The following is a 22331-nucleotide window of genomic DNA, read 5'->3' as shown; positions in this document are numbered from 1 at the left end:
TGCTGTAGATTCTGATTGGTCCAGGGTTTCTGTCCTTGCTGAAGCTCATCCTTAGATTCTAAGAGCTATTTCAGATCTTCTTTCATTCATATACATGGGAAAGTATGTGTGTGTGTGTGTGTGTGTGTGTGTGTGTGTGTGTGTACATGTAAGGAAAGACTTTAAGACTAAAATTTAAAGGAAACCTTAAATACAAACATCATTGTTTTGCTGCTTATAAATCAAATCTCCTACTTTCACATTATCTTTCAAATTAATTGAGGACATAGCAGTAGACTGATTGTAAAACTTGCCTCAATTATTCAAACATTTCAATGTGACTTTGTAGTTCCTCTTACTAAAAGGTACAGTCTATTTCCCCACCCCTGTGAATATGGGCTGACCTTGTGATTTGCTCTGAATGACAAAATATGGTAGGAAAAAATGATACTTCTGTCCCAAGTCTGGACCCAAAGAGTCTTTGTCTGCTTCAAGTCTGTCTCTTGGAACCCTGACACTGCTATGTTATACAGCAGTAGTGGATACATATAGCTAATAAAACGTAAAAGGTACTACAACCAATTACTACTATGTGTTTACTATATGCCCTGCACCATGCCCATATGTTATTACTTCTTAAGAGTCTTCTGGTAATTCCATAGGTTATTTATGTATTTATTTAATTTTAAAATAATGTGACTCCTCTCTACTTGCATATTTTACAGAGGTCAAGCTTTGCACTATGTCTGAATGGTAACTGGGAAATTTATCTAGTACAACAATGTTTGTCCTACCTGGCATTACCCCAACCCCAAACCAGTAGAAAACTCTGTTTTCAGTAAGGTATTATAACTTCTGTTATGAACTGTGGGTGGGGACTGTTACAATCATGTGCTTACCCTCTTAGCACAGTGTTTAATACACTGAATTGATTACTTAAATCTGCCAGGGCAAGTCTGGTGGTTCTGTTCAAGACCAGAGTAACTGTAGGTTTATGAGCCAAACCAAAAACATAACCCTAGTCCAAGGAGCTCAGAAAGCTTGAGTCAGTACTGTGATCATTTGGAAAATTCTAAAACTGACTAACCATGTTTAATAAGGGGATCTGTTAGAAACAACTCAATTTCAATGAGGCAATTTACTTTACGAATGGGGAGAAAGTTTGGTAATGGGGATATTTGATTTTCTCAGGCTTTAAAATAAGCTTTTGAAAAGCTGTGTCCTAAGTTGGCACATAGGGCCAGTGCTGTGTACAGCACAGTGGTTCACTTAAATAGACAAAGAAGTATAAATACATTTAACACATATCTATCATTTCTACTGTACTGCCAAGAAATTTTCTGTCAAAATTTAATTTTTGAAATATCATTAGAAACTTTCATTTGTGATTAGAGTAGGATTTAGTTGTTGTTTTGTTTTTCTGATTCATCTGACGAAAAAATTTCCCCCAAACACAATGAAAATCCACTTGTAAAACAGGTTTTCCAGTCCACAAACATATTCTGATCGTACTTCTGCTTATAACAAAAGCAAGCTTCTTGCTAATTGATGTTTGTTTTCTCGGGATGATGCCTTGACAGAACAATTCTTCTAAGACATTCAGAAGAAACCCCCAACAAACCAAAGGTGGGGGGGGACAGTAATTTATTAAAATTGTCATTTAACATTGCAAATTTACTGTTAGCAATACACATTACTTATAAAGTGATATAGGAGGTAAGTTACTCAGACTTCTATAAGCTAATAAACTCCTACAAACTAAACGGTTCAGTGACTATCCATCTTTCTCCATCTCAAAATTCCCAGAAAAAAATATATAGATGATTATTTCAAAACATTCTATCTCTGAAAAAAAGAGAGAATCATAAAAAAATAGAACTTTACATAGTACAATACCACTTGCAGGAGGAGAGCATAAGGAGAAACAGGAAATATGATTAGCAATGATGAAATGATCAAACAACAGTACATTTTATTTTTGTGAAATTGGCCTGTAATAAGACCCTTCAAATTAGCAGGTCTAAATAAAAGCTCATTCCACCTAATCAGAACCAGTTGCTTCATGTTTGTTTGCTTGTTTCCACATTGAGCAACAATCAAACAAAACTTGAGGCTTCTCAATACAGCTTTGGAAAAACTAGATCTAGTCTCTTAAACGCTCCCAGAGAGGCACAGATGGCAAACTAGAATTACTAAGAGGGAAAAACTAATTAAATTTCCTCCAAAATATAAGTACAACTCTACCTGATTATTAATCTCAGATTTCACTCGTTAAATTATTATAATGTTTTGTCACTATTTAAGCTTCAGATTATAAATTGTGGATGTCAAGAGTTATGAAGATTTCGCATTGTATTTCACATGTTTTGTCTTATTCTGCCTTGTCATAATGTTTCAGCTATAAACTTTTGAGTACAACAAACAGTTCTTGCTTATGTGTCATTTGGGGTTATTTTTTCTTTTTCTTTTTTATTAATGTTTGAAGGGGAGCAAAAGGAAAACCACTTTTTAGTTCTTCTCTGGAGGAATACAACTTCTTACAATTATTTTCTAAGTAGGTAAAATACATTTCAGAAGTGCCTCTGTGTCAGTCCAGCCACTATCCTTTGAGAAGATGGAAAACGGATTGAGGAAAGTTTTTGCTTATCTTTCCCCTAGGTGTTTCTAGCTCTTGGGCACTTACATCAATTTAATCTATTCATAAATAATTATTTTGCTGTTGTTGTTCAATACCTACAAATATTGGGCTGGAAAGCAGACTTCCAAGTGAGGGTATTCTAAAAATCCCCAAAGAAATAAGTTTAGGGGGGATTAAAAGCCATGGAACTAGAGAAAGTTGGAAATTAAAACATGCACTGAATATTAAAATGAAAAGCATAGCTATTATAAATTTAATAGATAAGCAGCTCCTTTATTGCTGAACAGTAAATGAGTAAACTGGAAGATAAAAGATTAACTACTAGAATACATCTCAAAGAGACAAAGAGAATGAAAACACTAAAGTTCAAAGAAGATGAATCCAGATATTCCATATATATTTAATGAGAGTGTTAGAAAGCAAATACTAGAACAGTGAAGAGGTAATATTGAAGAGATACTAACAGGGATGCACTAAAACTGAAGAGAAAACAATGAGCCCTGAAGTTGAAAATTCCCATCAAGTGTATAGTATAATAAATTAAGAACATGCCTATGCAATTTCTTATAATTATTTTCTAAGCGGATAAAATACACTTCAGACATGCCTCTGTATCATTACCTCATGCAAAATTCCAGAGCATCATAGATAAAGTGAACATCCTAAAAGCTATGGGAAAGAAAAGATATGATATTTATAAGGAATGAGAATGAGATTATTCAAGCAACACTGGAGGCCAGAAGTCAATGTGCTAAAAGAAAATAATTTTGGATCCAGAATTCTATACCCAGCCAAATAATCATTCAAATGTAAAGGCAAAAATGAAGATGTTTCCAAACACTTCAAAAGTTTCTTATTCAAATATTCTCTATGAAAGAGCTACACCAGAGTATACTCCAGCAAGAAAAGAGTTCTAGGAAAGGGTACAAAAAGTCATAGCAATAGGGCCAGGGATGTAGTTAGTGGCAGAGTGCTTCTCAGCATGTGCAAGGCCCTGGGTTCAATCACCAGTACCACCACAACAATAACAACAAAAAAAAAAAAAAAAAAGGAAAAAAGAAAAGTCACAGTGAGAAAATAAATCATTAAAAATACAATAGAAAATCAAAATGAATAACATGTTTTAAAAAGTGTGTGTTTAAAAACCAGCTGGAACTAAAATTTAGAGAGTAGTAACATTAAAGTTGAAGAGAAGAACACGCATGGAGAAAAGTAATAGGAGCTAAGGGTATCACCTTTATTGTCTGAAGAACAGATGTTTTAAATGTTTAAACTACTTACACACATACAAAAATAAAGCAGCCAAAAGTGGTGGTGCATGCCTGTAATCTCAGCGACTCAGGAGGCTGCCTGATCACGAGTTCAAAACCAACCTCAGAAACTGAGGCACCAAGCACCTTGGTGAGAACCTGTCTCTAAATATAATACAAAATAGGGCTGGCGGGGATGAGACTGTGGTAGAGCCCTTGCCTAGCACATGTGAGGCCCTGGTTTTGATCCTTGGCACTACATAAAAATAAATAAAGGTATAGCATCCATCTACAACTAAAATATATATTTAAAAAAAATTGGGCTGGGGATGTGGCTCAGTGGTGGAGTGCCCCTAAGTTCAAGCCCTAGTACCCAAAAAACATAAAATAGTAGAAGAGAGAAACGTGAAAAGAAGAAAATGTAATCAATGCAATAAAAGTTAGGACAAGAGAGAAAGGAAGGACCCAAGAAATGAAAAAGATGCAGTTCTGGTGACACTGTGTGAGCTTCTGCATTTGGTGTTCCTTGAAAATAGAGGCGCTGCTGCACTTTTCAGTGCTGAAGGAAATAAATCACATTTAGCTACAGTCAGGATGAGTTTTTACTGAACTTTTCAAACATCTGGGTCAACTTGGCCTTCACTCTCAGCACCCATATTTTTGCTTCACTTGCCTCCTCTTTCATGCTCACACATTTCCACAATGTGTTAAAATATATTTTTCAAAGCTTTCACAATATAAATAATAAAAGTAAATGAAAAATACATTTGCTGTCTTGCCAGATTCCTTCACTGCCCTGACTTTTCAACATCCTGACTTTGCCACTCCCAGCCCTGCCTAGATATGCTATTTTTCTGTTTCAGTTTCTGAGCCATCAGATCCTTACGGAGGGGACACACACACACACTCACACACACACACACACACACACACACCATCAATTGCACCCACATGCGAACAATTTGATCATCTTGATCCCACTTCCTACTAGATTTACACATAAAGGTGCAAAGTCAACTTGTAAACCTCTGGCTTCACAAGTTGTTTAATGTCTGTGAACCTCAGATTCACATCTATAGAATGATGTGGTTCTCAGCACATTAATTCATTAATTCAGGACCCTCAGCATCCTGGGAAGACCCAATCTACAATCATTTTGGCCTCTCAGGACTTCTTACAGATACATTCATCTGTTTGTGAGGTGTATTAGATCTCTAGTGCTGCACAACAAATCACTTCAAGTTTAGGAACTTGAAGCAAAAACTTTTATAAACCTATACCGTCTATGTATCAGGAATCGAGGCATGGCTTAGCTGAGTGCCTTTGACTCAGAGTCTTCCATAGGCCACAATAAAGGTATCTATAGGTGCACAGGACAAACACTGTATGATCACACTCGTATGTAGAATCTTAAAAAAGTCGAACTTGGTGAAGTAGAGAGAAAAATGATAGGTACCAGAGGCTGAAAGCTGGTGGGGAATGAAAAGGAAAACATTGGTTAAAGGATTCAAAGTTTTAGTTAGAAGGAGTAACTTCTCTTCCTTTCTCCCTTTTTTTCCCCCCTCTCCTTCCCTCCCCCTTCTCTCCCTATCTTTCTCCCTCTTTCTTTCTCTCTTGTACTAAGGGTTGACCCCAGGGGCACTCTACCACTGCACTGCATCTCCAGCCCTTTTTATTTTTTATTTTGAGGGAGGATCTGGCTAAATAGCCCAGGCTGGCCTTGAACTTGTAATCCTCCTGCCTCACCCTCCTGATTCACTGGAATCACAGACATGCACTACCATGCCCAGCTACAATACCTTCATTTTAATTAAGGGCAGAATCCTAAGGGTAACAGAACAAAGCATGCAGGGAGGATATCTACCTTTCTTCCAGTTCTTCTAGGGGATGTAACAGAAGAAGCCAACAAACAGATTCTTCCCAAGGCCCTTCTGCTCATCCTCCCCCTACCTCTCTACCCCTTATAGCTTTCCCCTGTCCCCACAAATAATGATCATAACACAACAGTATGACAGGATATGACAAGGTGAGTGCTTCAAAGGGAAGGACTTTAAAGTTGTGAGATTCCAACATGATAAAGTAAGATAAAAGACAATCAGGAAAGGGAATGTTCAAGGGCAAATTAATGGAAACTGTAGCTTCCAATGAAAAACTTTCATGTTTTAGATTACACAGAGCTAATGATGGGAGAGAGCTAAGAAATTTTGAGAATATTCAAGACTAGACATTTATTTTTTATTTATTTATTTATTTTGGTACAGGGGATTGAACCCAGGGGTGCTTAACCACTGAGCCACAGCCCCAGCCTTTTAAAATTATTTATTTATTTATTTTAATCAAACATTTTTATGAAAAAAATTCAGTACAAGTAACTGGTGAAATAAGAATTTGTTAAGAAAAAACATCCAATTTATAGCTTGTTCTTTCTGGAATGATATGTCAGGAACTTTTCAGGATACATCATGACTCTAAAACAAATCTTACGTAACACTGTTTTTTTTTTTACCCCACTGTGGTACTGTGGATTGAACATACGGGCACTTACCACTAAGCTACATCCCAGCCCTTTATATTTTTTGAGACAAGTTCTTGCTAAATTGCTGAGGCCAGCCTTGAATTTGTGACTCTCCTGCTTCAGCCTCCTTAGGGATAATCTTGGCTGGGTTTATAGGCATGTGCCACCATGCCTGGCTCATGTAAGGGGTTTTGTAATCAGGTCTTCTTTCCTAGTTCCCTCTATCCTATTTATTTGTTACTATTTTTTTTTTTTTTTTTTTTTTTGTGGAGGAGTGTTAAAAACCCTCATACATCAGAGGAAATTAAGAAAAGACTCTTCATACTTCCTCATTAGTGCTTTGATCTGGCCATAGCCGGATATAAACAGAAGGAAATGAATAGTGGCAGTATGATGGAGGGGCAGTATATACCCTATTTTGTTTTCTCCATTTGAAGTTCTTGTGGAAAGTGAGAAAGGGGATTGCCATTCACTAAACTCCAGTCACTATCCTGTGCACTTTTCACATTGGCAGGTGTGATCTCCTGCTTTGTGGAGATTATAAACATTACCAAGAAGCAAAGGCAGAGGAGCTGTGCTTTTAACCTACATTTAAACTGTGTGTGCTGCATGCTCTTAGAATACTTCTATTTAACAATAAACATTTATAAAATAGTTTGCCTGGAAATTACGTAGCTATTTAAACAAATTATTGCTTAAACATTTTACAGTGGAGGTTAACCTATGAAAGCAGACTGAATTGTATAGTGAATCTCTTTTTACTTATTGTTCAGTTATAGCAGTTATCAATTCATGAATAATCTCATTTCACCTACATATATTTATTCTCCTTACCCCCTATTATTTTGAAGCAATTCTCAGGATTGTTTAATCTGTTAATATTTTGGTAATTATCTCTACAATAAACATAGACTAAAACACATTATATCATTATCATACCTATAAAATGGAAACAACTGCTCTTTAAAATAATTAGGTAACTAGTCAGTTTAAAAAGTTATCTGGGGTTGGGGTTGTAGTTCAGTGGTAGAGCACTTGCCTGGCATGTGCAACTCACTGGGTTCGATCCTCAGCACCACATATAAATAAGTAAGATACAGGTCCATTGGCAACTAAAAAAAAAAAATTCTCCAAATCGTTCTTCCTATTATTTTTACAGTTTAATTACTTAATTCAGAATCCAAATAAAATATTTATATAGGAGTTAGTTGATATATATCTTCAGACTTTCAATTTGTACGTTTTCATTCTATTTCTGTTCTTCACTCTTTCCAATTTATTTGGTGAAAACAAAGCAAAACAGGTCACTTGGCAAGGTGTTTTCCATAGTCTGGATATTGCTTATTTCATCCTCCAGTGTCCTTTAACATGTTCTTCTCTCCCTTGTATTTTCTGGAAATTACCTAGATCTGAAGCAGGGTTTCTCAATTGCAGCACTAATGACATTTAGGGCCAGATAAATTTTTATTGTGCTGGGCTGTCTTGTGCATTATGGAATGTCAGTAGTATCCCTGGCCTCTGTGTACTTGAAGTACTTGAAGTACACACCTCCCTGTTGTGACAACTAAAAATGTCCACAAATTTTGTCAAACAACCTCTGCGAGCAAAAATTACCCTCTTACTGCTTCAATTGAAAATGACTAATCTAGAGGATTGAACCTGTAAATCAGAGGCAGGGCAGAGATGGTTCATCAAGGTGAGAGTACTTTGTGTATAAGGGTGTGTATTTCCATCAGGGGGCACATGATGCTTCCTGCCCTCTCTTTGTTTTTGTTTTTTTTTGTTTTTTTGTTTTTTTTTTATTTAAACAAATGGGATACATGTTGTTTCTCTGTACATGGAGTCAAGGCATACCATTTGTGTAATCATAAATTTACAGAGGGCAATGTTGTTTGATTCATTCTGTTATTTTTTTCCCTCCCCCCCACCCCTCCCACCCCTCTTTTCCCTCTATACAGTCCTTCCTTCCTCCATTCTTACCACCCTCCTTATCCCTAACCCTAAACCTAACCCTAACCCTAACACTAACCTGTCTTATTCCCCAGTCTGCCTGGGGAAGACTCTAGCTGCCCTGCCCTATTCTGATAAGCCACCCCTATCTGGGCCTGCCACCCAGGCTGAGCTTCACCCGGTGGGGCAGACTCACCCGTGGCTCTATTTTAGTCCGAGTCTCTCAATGCCTCCCCTTCTTGAATCCTGGGTTCTGGAGCGACTGGAGATGCAGTCACCCTCTAGTCTGCCATCTTGGATCGCCCCATGGAAAGAGCCTGCGGCTGGAGGGGGCAGGGCCACCTGGAGAAGTCTCTGGCTGCCCTGCCCTGGTCCCAGAGGCTGCTTGTGGGTCGGAGCTCTCCACCGGCTCAGGGACTTGTGGCTGGCTCTGTGTAGAAAGGCTCTCACTGGGCGGTCTGCTCTGAGAAGCTAGCCTTGAAAGGCGCCTCCCGCGGGAGGGAGCCGGGCTTCTTGGGGAAGTCCCTGACTGCCCTGTCCTGGTCTCCGAAGCTACCTGCAGGACGGAGCTTGCCTCGCTGGCTCCAGGACTTGTAGTTGGTTCTGTGCAGAAAGGCTCTCACTGGGGGGCCTGCTCCAAGAAGTTGGAGAAGCTGGCCGTGTGGGAGGAGCCCACCCCTGGAGTGCACAGGGCTGCCTGGGGAAGACTCTAGCTGTCCTGGCCTACTCTGATAAGCCTCCTGTATCAGGGCCTGCCGCTGGGACCGAGCTTCACCCGGTGGGGGAGACTCACCCCATGGCTCTGTTTTAGTCTGAGTCTCTCAATGCCTCCCCTTCTTGAATCCTGGGTTCTGGAGCGACTGGAGATGCAGTCACCCTTTAGTTCGCCATCTTGGATCACCCCTTTTTATATTTTATTTAGAGACAGGGTTTCATTGAGTTGCTTAGGGCCTTACTAAGTTACTGAGGCTGACTTTGAAGTTGTGATCCTCTTGCCTTAGCTTCCCGAGCTGCTGGAATTACAGGTGTGTGCCACCACACCCAGCTAGGACTAGACATTTATATAGCATAGTAATGGCATTCACAGCTATCATTTGTTGAGTTTTTACTGTATGCCAAGTACACTAAATGCTTTCTTTAATTATTTCATTTTATTATCACAAGGCAAGGAAATTGATAGGTGAAGTACCACATCCCAGACCTACAGTTAGTAAACGGTAGCTGGGACTCTAGCCTAGGTCTGAAGGACTTTCAAAATCTGTGCGCTAAATGCTACTATTATTCATTTTCAGCAAGTCAGATGAAATGAAGTAGAAAGCACCCTATTCTGAAAACAATAGTGAAACCCTCTTATAAGACTTTGACTCTAGAAAGGTAATAGTGGCATACTTGTTCTATGCATGTGTGCATTAATTTTACCTCCCACTATTTTCCCCACCTTATTCCCATGATACCTTCCTTGCATTTTTGTTTGTTTCCATATAAAATTTCTTCCTTCTGCTTAATAATTGGAGATATCCTTAAAAAACAGAGAGAGACTATATTAATAAGAGTGAAAAGACACTGACAAGATGGGAGAAAATACGTGTAAATCATATAGCTGATAAAGGTTTAATACTCAGAATGTATTAAGAGCTCCCACAATTCAACAACAAAAGTATAAACAACCGAAAATAAAAATGGACAAAAGACTTGAATAAACACTTCTTCTAAGAAGATATGCAGATGCCCAGTAAGTATTTGAAAAGATGTTCAACATCATTAGTGATTAGGAAAATATAAATCAATATCATGATGAGATATCATGCTCCCTAAGATGGATTTAATTACAAAGATAAATGATAACAAGTGTTGATAAGATGGACACATTGGAAATCTTGCACATTGCTGATGGAAATATAAAATGATATAGTTATTGTAGAAAACAGTTTGGCAGTTCCTCAAAAAGTTAAACAGAATTACTATCTTATTCAGCACTTCCATTCCTAGATATACACCCAAAAGAACTGAAAACAGAATTAGATACTTGTACAACAGTGTTCATGGCAGCATTAGTCACAATAGCCAAAAGGTGGAAACAACCCAAGTGTCCATCAACAGATATGTTTGTATAAAATGTGATATATATACACAATGTTATCTGTTGTATAAAATGTGATATATATACACAATGGAATATAACTCAGTCATAAAAAGAAAGAAAGTTCTCATACATACTGTGTCGTGGAATCTTGAAGACATTAGACTAATTGAAATAAACTACACACTAAAGGAAACTTTGGTTTGATTTCACTTATATGAAACATGAACTATCTGGACTAGGCAAATTAATAGGGACTAAAAGTAGATTATAATTTTCCAGGTGTTGGGAAGAGAATGGAATGAAGAGTTATTGCTTAAGAGTACAGAGGTTCTGTTTGGGTTGATAAAAGATTTTGGAAATAGTGACAATGACTCACAACATTGTGAATTCAACTGATACCACAAGTGTATACTTAAAAATGGTTACGATGGCAATTTTTATGTTAAATTTTGCCACAATAAGAAAATAGCACAGGCGATCCAAGATGGCAGACTAGAGGGTGACTACATCTCGCTCCAGAATCCAGGATTCAAGAAGGGGAGGCATTGAGAGACTCGGACTAAAATAGAGCCATGGGGTGAGCCTCTCCCACTGCGTGAAGCTCGGCCCCAGCAGCAGGCCCGGATACAGGAGGCTTATCAGAGTAGGGCAGGGCAGCTAGAGTCTTCCCCAGGCAGCCCTGTGCACTCCAGCGGTGGGCTCCTCCCACACGGCCAGATTCTCCAGCTTCGCGGAGCAGGCCCCCCAGTGAGAGCCTTTCTGCACAGAACCAGCTCCAAGTCCCTGAGCCAGCACGGTGAGCTCTGGCCCACAGGTTGCTTCAGCGACCAGGACAGGGCAGCCAGGGACTTCCCCAAGAAGCCCGGCTCCCTCCCGCGGGAAGCTCCTTTCTAGGCTAGCTTCTCAGAGCAGACCGCCCAGTGAGAGCCTTTCTATACAGAGCCAGCCACAAGTCCCCGAGCCAGTAGAGAGCTCCGACCAGCAAGCAGCCTCTGGGACCAGGGCAGGACAGCCAGAGACCTCTCCAGGCGGACCTGCCCCCTCCAGCCAAAGGCTCTTTCCACAGGGCGATCCAAGATGGCGGACTAGCGGGTGACTGCATCTCCAGTCACTCCAGAACCCAGGATTCAAGAAGGGGAGGCATTGAGAGACTCGGATTAAATTAGAGCCACAGGGTGAGTCTCTCCCACCTGGTGAAGCTCGGCCTGGGCAGCAGGCCCGGATTCGGGCGGCTTACTAGAGTAGGGTAGGGCAGCTACAGTCTTCCCCAGGCAGCCCTGTGCACTCCAGTGGTGGGCTCCTCCCACACAGCCAGTTTCTCGGAGCGGCCCCCCAGTGAGAGCCTTTCCACACAGAGCCAGCTCCAAGCCCTGGAACCAACAACGGGCTAGGGGCAGCTTTCTTCGGAAGCAATGCATTATCAAGTTACTCCAAGACTTCAGGCTACTGAAGGCTGGGAGGTGATACACTGGAAATCTACAGGGACACTATAAGCAAACAGAGGAAATCTGCAATATCACAGAGTCCCACTGACATCTGACCAATATGAGAAAACAAGGGAAGAAAATGTCCCAAACAAACCTAGATACTATATCACTAAAACCCAATGACAGCATAGCAGAAGAAATGTCAGAAAGGGAGTTCAGAATGTACATAATTAAAACAATCAGAGAAGCAAATGAGGAGATGAAAGAGCAAATGCAGGCATTGAAGGAGAAGATGAAAGAGCAAATGCAGGCATTAAATGATCACACCAATCAACAGTTAAAAGAGCAAATACGGGAAGCAAGAGATCATTTCAAAAAAGAGTTAGAGAAACTGAAGAAAACCAAACAGAAATCCTTGAAATGAAGGAAACAATAAACCAAGTTAAAAACTCCATAGAAAGCATAACATCTGAGGTTCTGGAAGACAGAACCTCAGATATTGAAGACTAAAATTTAATCTTGGAAACAAAGTTGAACAAACAGAAAAGATGGTAAGAAATCATGAACAGAATCTACCAGAATTATGGGATAACACGAAAAGGCCAAATTTAAGAATTATTGGGATTGAGGAAAGCTTAGAGAAACAAACCAAAGGAATGAACAATCTATTCAATGAAATAATGACAGAAAATTTCCCAAATCTGAAGAATGAAATGGAAAACCAAGTATAAGAGGCTTATAGGACTCCAAATATACAAAATTACAACAGACCCACACCAAGGCACATTATTATGAAAATACATAACATACAAAATAAAGATAGAATTTTAAAGGCCGCAAGAGAAAAGAATCAAATTACATTCAGGGGGAAACAAATAAGAATATCAGCAGATTTTTCAATCCAGACCCTTAAAGCTAGAAGGGCCTGGAACAACATTTACCAAGCCCTGAAAGAAAACGGATGCCAACCAAGAATCTTATACCCAGCAAAACTTACTTTCAGATTTGACGATGAGATAGGATCCTTCCATGATAAACAAAAGCTAAAGGAATTTACAAAAAGAAAGCCAGCATTACAGAACATTCTCAGCAAATATTCCATGAGGAAGAGATGAAAAACAATGATGTAAATCAGCAATGGGAGGAACTAGCCTAAAGGAATAGCCAAATAAAGGAGAAACCAAATCATGTCAAAAAACAAAAATGAGTCAAATGACTGGGAATACAAATCATATCACGATAATAACCCTGAATGTTAATGGCCTAAACTCATCAATCAAAAGACATCAACTGAGAGATTGAATTAAAAAGAAAAATCCAACAATATGCTGCCTACAAGAGACTCATCTCACAGAAAGAGATACCTATAGACTAAAGGTGAAAGGATGGGAAAAAACATACCATGCACACGGACACAGCAAAAAAGCTGGAGTATCCATCCTCATTTCAGATAATGTGGACTTCAAGCCAAAACTACTCAGAAGGGATAAAGAAGGACATTACATACTGCTTAAGGGAAGCATAAATCAGCAAGACATAACAATCATAAACATCTATGCCCCGAACATTGGCTCATCCATGTACGTCAAACAAATTCTTCTCAATTCCAGAAATCAAATAGATCACAACACAATAATAGTAGGTGATTTTAACACACCTCTCTCACCACTGGATAGATCATCCAAACAAAAATTGAATAAAGAAACCATAGATCTCAATAACACAGTCAACAATTTAGACTTAACCGACTTATATAGAATATACCATCCAACAAAGAACGAATACACTTTCTTCTCAGCAGCACATGGATCCTTCTCTAAAATACACCATGTTTGATGCCATAAAGCTACTGTTAGCAAATACAAGAAGATAGAGATTCTACATTGTACTTTATCAGATCATAATGGATTGAAATTAGAAATAAATGACAGAATAAAAAACAGAAACTTTTCCAATACCTGGAGATTAAATAATACACTATTATATGATGAATGAATAACAGAAGACATCAGGAGGGAAATTTAAAAAATTCTTAGAAGTAAACGAGAACAAAGACACATATCAAAACCTCTGGGACACTATGAAAGCAGTACTTAGAGGTAGATTTATTTCATGGGGCGCATTCAACAAAAGAAGTAGAAATCAACAAATAAACAACTTAACACTACAGCTCAAAGCCCTAGAAAAAGAAGAGCAGACCAACACCAAAAGTAGTAGAAGACAGGAAATAGTTAAAATCAGAGCTGAAATCAACGAAATTGAAACAAAAGAAACAATCAGAAAAATTAACAAAATAAAGAGTTGGTTCTTTGAAAAAATAAACAAAATTGATAATCCCTTAGCCATACTAACAAAGAGAAACAGGGAGAAAACTCAAATTACTAAAATTCTGAATGAACAAGGAAATATCACAACAGAAACGAGTGAAATACAAAACATAATTAGAAGCTATTTTGAAAATCTATACTCCAACAAAACAGAAAACCTCGAAGACATCAACAAGTTTCTAGAGACATATAAATTACCTAAACTGAAAAAGGAGGACATACACAACATAAATAAATCAATTTCAAGCAATGAAATAGAAGAGGTCATCAAAAGCCTACCAACAAAGAAAAGTCCGGGACCAGATGGGTTCTCAGCCAAGTTCTACAAAACCTTTAAAGAAGAGCTCATTCCAATACTCCTCAAAGTATTCCATGAAATAGACGAGGAGGGAACCCTCCCAAACTCATTCTATGAAGCCAATATCACCCTGATACCTCAACTAGACAGAGACACTTCGAGGAAAGAAAATTTCAGACCAATGTCCTTAATGAACATCAATGCAGAAATTCTCAACAAAATTTTAGCAAATTGCATATAAAAATATATTAAAAAGATAGTGCACCACAATCAAGTGGGTTTTATCCCAGGGATGCAAGGTTGGTTCAACATCTGAAAATCAATAAATGTCATTCACCATATCAACAGACTTAAAGTTAAGAATCACATGATTATTTCAATAGATGCAGAAAAAGCATTCAATAAAATACAGCACCCCTTCATGCTCAAAATACTAGAGAAAATTGGGGTAGTGGGAACATTCCTTAACATTGTAAAGGCCATCTACACTAAGCCCATGGCCAATATCTTTCTAAATGGTGAAAAACTGAAAGCATTCCCCCTAAAAACTGGAACAAGGAAGGGATGCCCTCTTTCACCACTTGTATTCAACATCGTCCTTGAGACTCTAGCCAGAGCAATTAGACAAACCAAAGAAATTAAAGGGATATGAATTGGAAAAGAAGAACTCAAACTATCCTTATTTGCTGATGATATGATTATATATTTAGAGGAACCTGGAAATTCCACCAGAAAACTCTTAGAACTCATAAGTGAATTCAGTAAAGTAGCAGGTTACAAGATCAATGCTCATAAATCCAATGCATTTTCATACATAAGTGATGAATCTTCAGAAAGAGAAATTAGGAAAACTACCCCATTTACAATAGCATCGAAAAAAATAAAATACTTGGGAATCAATCTCACAAAAGAGGTGAAAGACCTCTACAATGAGAACTACAGAAGACTAAAGAAAGAAATTAAAGAAAACCTTAGAAGATGGAAAGATTTCCAATGTTCTTGGATAGAAGGAATTAATATTGTCAAAATGGCCATACTACCTAAAGTGCTATACAGATTCAATGCAATTCCAATTAAAATCCCAATGATGTACATTACAGAAATAGAGCAAGCAATTATGAAATTCATCTGGAAGAATAAAAACCCAGAATAGCTAAATCAATCCTCAGTAGAAAGAGCGAAGGAGGGGGTATCGCAATACCAGATCTTCAACTCTATTACAAAGCAATATTAACAAAAACAGCATGGTATTGGTACCAAAATAGACAGGTAGATCAATGGTACAGAATAGAGGACATGGACACAAACCCAAATAAATACAATTTTCTAATACTAGACAAAGGGGCCAAAAATATGCAATGGAGAAAAGATGGCCTCTTCAACAAATAGTGCTGGGAAAACTGGAAAACCATATGCAACAGAATGAAATTAAACCCCTATCTCTCACCCTGCACAAAACTCAACTCAAAATGAATCAAGGACCTCGGAATCAGACCAGAGACCCTGCATCTTATAGATGAAAAAGTAGGTCCAAATCTTCACCTTGTTGGCTTAGGATCAGACTTCCTTAACAGGACTCCCATAGCACAGGAAATAAAAGCAAGAATCAACAACTGGGATAGATTCAAACTAAAAAGTTTTCAGCAAAGGAAACTATCAATAATGCGAAGAGAGAGCATACAGAGTGGGAGAATATCTTTGCCTCTCATACTTGAGATAGAGCGCTAATTTCCAGAATATATAAAGAACTCAAAAAACTCTACACCAAGAATACAAATAATCCAATCAACAAATGGGCTAAGGAATTGAACAGACACTTCACAGAAGAAGATGTACAAGCAATCAACAGATATATGAAAAAATGTTCAACATCTCTAGTAATAAGAGAAATGCAAATCAAAACTACCCTAAGATTTCATCTCACCCCAATTAGAATGGCAATTATCAAGAACACAAGCAACAATAGGTGTTGGCGAGGATGTGGGGAGAAAGGTACACTCATACATTGCTGGTGGGGTTGTAAATTAGTGCAGCCACTCTGGAAAGCAGTATGGAGATTCCTCAGAAAGCTTGGAATGGAACCACCATTTGACCCAGACCCATTTGCCCTATACCCAAAGGACTTAAAATCAGCATACTACAGAGATACAGCCACATCAATGTTCATAGCTGCTCAATTCACCATAGCCAGACTGTGGAACCAACCTAGATGCCCTTCAGTTGATGAATGGATAAAGAAACTGTGATATATATATATATATATATATATATATATATGAATATTACTCCGCCATGAAGAATGATAAAATTATGGCATTTGCAAGCAAATGGATGAAATTGGAGAATATCATGCTAAGTGAGATAAGCGAATCTCAAAACACTAAAGGACAAATGATCTCGCTGATAAGTGGATGAGGACATATAATGGGGGGTAGGAGGGGTTAGCATTAGGGTTAGGGTTAGGTTTAGGGTTAGGGATAAGGAGGGTGGTAAGAATGGAGGAAGGAAGGACTGTATAGAGGGAAAAGAGGGGTGGGAGGGGTTGGGGGAAGGGGAAAAAATAACAGAATGAATCAAACAACATTGCCCTATGTAAATTTATGATTTTTAATTAAAAAAATAGCACAAACATATACCTTGAGATATTCTTTTCTTTTAAAAGAAAGACTGGGTTAATAGCCTATCTTTAATAAAACAGCACTGAGTTTACTGGAGAAGACCGTCTGGTTTCATGGGTTAAAGAACTCTGATGGAGGGATCCAAGACGGCGGTCTAGAGGGCGGCTGCGTTCCTTGTCGATCCGCAACGCCGGATTCAAGCAGTGGATATCTGTTTCTTGGTGAGGCAGTTTTTGCTGCTTATCGATCCCCTGCTCTTTACCCCATTTGTCTGCTGTGATGACCTGCAATCTGCCAGCATATCGACGCCTTTTTTGAGAGCAGATTCCTCACTGTCAGGCGTCTATCATCTGCCATTTGCCTGCCTCTCGCCTGTCCATCGCCTGCCTTACCCCTATCCATCACCCAACGCTCGAGGTTCACCTCCCGATCATCCGACAGCTGCCAGCAGATTGACCGCAGACTGCCAGTGGAGAACCACCTGCCTGATGCTGCCTGGAAGTTCACTGTTACAGTACCTGCAGGTTTGATTACACGTGGCTGCCGCCATTTTGAGACAACAGCCAGGCCCTGTAGGACCCCTGGCCGGACTGACTGAGTCCTGTCTCCAGGACCCCTCAGCCCAACTGATCACTCCCTGCCTCTGGGGCCCTCACATCAACTGACTGCTCCCTGCCGCCAGGACCCCCAGACCAACTGACTGTGCCCTATCACGGGGAACCCAGACCAACTGATTGCACCCGGCCTCCTGGATCCCACAACCACACCAAACACACCCGACCTCCAGGACCCCTGCCGGACGAACTGCATCCTGTCTCCAGGACCTCCAGCTGACTACGTCCACCCCTGAGCTGCAGCTCCCCATTTGCCAACACATTTGGAAGCCAGAACAGCCATCTTGGATAATCCTGGAAGCCATAGCTCCAATCTTCGGGTGGGGCAAATCCCATCCTGAGATGCCTGCTGGAGGCTTGAAGCTCATTGTCAGGTACCTCTCATACATCAGGCTACTGAACACTGAGAGGTTTCATTAGTATATGACTATTATACAGTAGATTTTCTTTTTTCTCCTTTTTTTAAAAAAAATTTGTTTTTATTTCTTTACGTTTCTTGCTTCCTTTTCCTTCTGTTTACCTGTTCCCTCAGAGTTGCTTTCTCCCTTATTTACATGATGTTATTGTCCCCATAGGGGTTATTTGTTCTAGGATTCCATAGTGTCTGATTTGGGTACTGCTAATATTGGTCTCCCCTTAAAGAAAGGGTTTTGGACACCTATAGGGCCACTATAAGCCTATAGGGGGAAATCTGCAATACCCCAGATCTGCAGCACTACAGGGGAAGATACATGACCAAAATGAAAAAACAAGGGAAGAAAATGATCCAAACAAATCTAGATTCTATAGTAATAGAATCCAATGACAGTATGTTATAAGAAATGTCAGAAAAGGACTTTAGATTATACATGATTAAGATGATTCACGAAGCAAAGAATGAGACAAGAGAGCAAATGCAAGCAATGAATGATAATATCAATAAGCTGAAAGAGCACCTGCAGGAAGCAAAAGATCATTTCAACAAAGAGATAGAGATTCTCAAAAAACAAACAAACAGAAATCCTTGAAATGAAGGAGACAATAAACCAAATAAAAAACTCAATGGAAAGCATCACCAACAGACTAGACCACTTGGAAGACAGAACCTCAGACAATGAAGACAAAATATTTAATCTTGAAAATAAAGTCGCCCAAACAGAGAAGATGGTAAGAAATCATGAATAGAATCACCAAGAACTATGGGACATCATGAAAAGACCAAATTTAAGAATTATTGGGATTGAGGAAGGCACAGAGTTACAAACCAAAGGAATGAACAACCTATTCAATGAAATAATATCAGAAAATTTCCCAAACTTGAAGAATGAGATGGAAAATCAAATACAAGAGGCTTACAGAACACCAAATGCACAGAATCACAACAGATCCACACCAAGACACATTATAATGAAAATGCCTAACATTCAAAGTAAAGATAGGATTTTGAAGGCCGCGAGAGAAAAGCATCAGATTACATATGCGGGAGACCAATACAGATAGCAGCAGACTTCTCAACCCAGACTCTAAAAGCTAGAAGGGCCTGGACTAACATATTTCAAGCTCTGAAAGAATAAGGTTGCCAACCAAGAATCCTATACCCAGCAAAACTAACCTTCAGATTTGAAGATGAAATAAAATCCTTCCATGATAAACAAAAGTTAAAAGAATTTACAAATAGAAAGCCTGCACTACAGAATGTTCTCAACAAAATATTCCATGAGGAGGAAATGAAAAACAACAATGGAGGTCAGCAAAGGGAGGAACTACCTTAGAGAAAAACCACTCAAAGGAGAAACCAAGCCAACTTAAAAACCAAAAATAAGCCAAATGACTGGGAATACAAATCATTTCTCAATAATAACCCTGAATGTTAATGGCCTAAACTCATCAATCAAAAGACATAGACTGGCAGAATGGATTAAAAAGAAAGACCCAATAATATGCTGCCTGCAAGAGTCTCATCTCATAGAAAAAGACATCCACAGACTAAAGGTGAAAGGATGGGAAAAAACCTACCACGCACATGGACCCAGTAAAAAAGCGGGGGTTTCCATCCTTATATCAGATAAAGTGGACTTCAAGCCAAAGTTAGTCAGAAGGGATAAAGAAGGACATTTCATACAGCTTAAGGGAACCATAAATCAGGAAGACATAACGATAGTAAATATTTATGCCCCAAACAATGGTGCATCCCTGTACATCAAACAAATTCTTCTCAATTTCAAGAATCACATAGACCACAACACAATAATTCTGGGCGACTTTCACGCACCGCTGTCACCACTATATAGATCTTCCAAACAAAATCCAACCAAAGAAACCATAGAACTCAATAACACAATCAATAACCTAGACTTAATAGACATACATAGAATATTCCATCCATCAATGAGCAGATACACTTTCTTCTCAGCAGCACATGGAACCTTCTCGAAAATAGACCATATGTTATGCCACAAAGCAGCCCTTAGGAAATGCAAAAAAATAGAGATACTGCCTTGTGTTCTATCAGATCATAATGGACTGAGAGTAGAATTCAATGACAAAGTGAAAAAGGGAAATTACTCCAACACTTGGAGACTAAATAATATGCTATTGAATGAAACATGGATAACAAAAAACATCAGGGAGGAGATAAAAAAATTCTTAGAGGTCAATGAGAATGATGATACAACATATCAAAATCTCTGGGACACTATGAAAGTGGTACTAAGAGGAAAATTCATTGCATGGAGCGCATTACAGAAAAGAATGAAAAATCAACAATTAAATGACCTAACATTACAGCTCAAAGCCCTAGAAAAAGAAGAACAGAATAACAGCAAAAGTAGTAGAAGACAGGAAATAATTAAAATCAGAGCTGAAATCAATGAAATTGAAACAAAAGAAACTATTCAAAAAATTGACATAACAAAAAGTTGGTTCTTTGAGAAAGTAAACAAAATAGATAAACCCTTAGCCACACTAACAAAGAAAAGGAGAGAGAAGACTCAAATTACTAAAATACATGATACAAAAGGAAATATCACAACAGACACCACTGAGATACAGAACATAATGAGAAGCTTCTTTGAAAATCTGTATTCCAACAAAATAGAAAGTACCGAAGACATTGACAAATTTCTAGAGACATATGCTCCTCCCAAACTGAACCAGGAGGACATACACTATTTAAACAGATCCAATATCAAGCAATGAAATAGAAGAAGCCATTAAAAATCTACCATCCAAGAAAAGCCCAGGACCAGACGGATTCTCAGCCGAATTCTACAAGACCTTCGAAGAAGAACTCATTCCAATACTTCTCAAAGTATTCCAGGAAATAGAAAAGGAGGGTAACCTACCGAACTCATTCTATGAAGCTAATATCACCCTCATACCCAAACCAGGAAAAGACACATCAAGGAAAGAAAGTTTTAGACCAACATCCTTTTTTTGTGAGTGTGGAACTGGGGATTGAACTCAGGGCCTTGTGCTTCCGAGGCAAGCACTCTACCAGCTGAGCTATCTCCCCAGCCCTAGACCAATATCCTTGATGAATATAGATGCTAAGATCCTTAACAAAATATTGGCAAACCGTATCCAAAAATATATTAAGATAATTGTGCACCACGATCAAGTGGGGTTCATTCCTGGAATGCAAGGATGGTTTAACATCCGTAAATCATTAAATGTTAGCCATCATGTCAATAGACTTAAGGATAAGAATCATATGGTTATTTCAATTGACGCAAAAAAAGCATTTGACAATATACAACACCCCTTCATGCTGAAAACACTAGAAAAAATAGGGATAGTAGGAACATACCTGAACATTGTAAAGGCTATTTATGCTAAGCCCATGGCCAACATCATTCTTAATGGAGAAAAACTGAAACCATTCCCTTTAAAAACGGGAACAAGACAGGGATGTCCTCTTTCACCACTTCTATTCAACATTGTCCTCGAAACTCTAGCCAGAGCAATTAGGCAGACTAAAGAAATTAAAGGGATGTGAATAGGAAAAATAGGAAAAGAGGAACTTAAGCTGTCACTATTTGCGGATGACATGATTCTATATTTAGGGGATCCAAAAACCTACTCCAGAAAACTTCTAGACCTCATCAATGAATTCAGCAAAATAGCAGGCTATAAAATCAACATGCATAAATCTACAGCATTTTTATACGCAAGCGATGAAACAGCTGAAAGGGAAATGAAGAAAACAACTCCATTTGCAATAGCCTCAAAAAAAATAAAATAAAATACTTGGGTATCAATCTAACCAAAGAGGTAAAAGATCTCTACAATGAAAACTACAAAACATTGAAGAAAGAAATTAAGGAAGACCTTAGAAGATGGAAAGATCTCCCATGTTCTTGGATAGGCAGAATTAATATTGTCAAAATGGCCATACTACCAAAAGTGCTATACAGATTCAATGCAATTCCAATTAAAATCCTTATGACATACCTTACACAAATAGAGCCAGCAATCATGAAATACATCTGGAAGAATAAGAAACCCAGAATAGCTAAAGCAATCCTTAGCAGGAAGAATGAAACAGGGGGTATCACAATACCAGAACTTCAACTATACTACAAAGCAAAAGTAACAAAAACAGCATGGTATTGGCACCAAAATAGACAGGTAGATCAATGGTACAGAATAGAG

The sequence above is a fragment of the Sciurus vulgaris genome, assembly GCF_902686455.1.
Source record: "Sciurus vulgaris genome assembly, chromosome: 4".
NCBI lineage: Eukaryota > Metazoa > Chordata > Mammalia > Rodentia > Sciuridae > Sciurus > Sciurus vulgaris.
Note: the sequence above shows the minus strand (reverse complement) of the source record.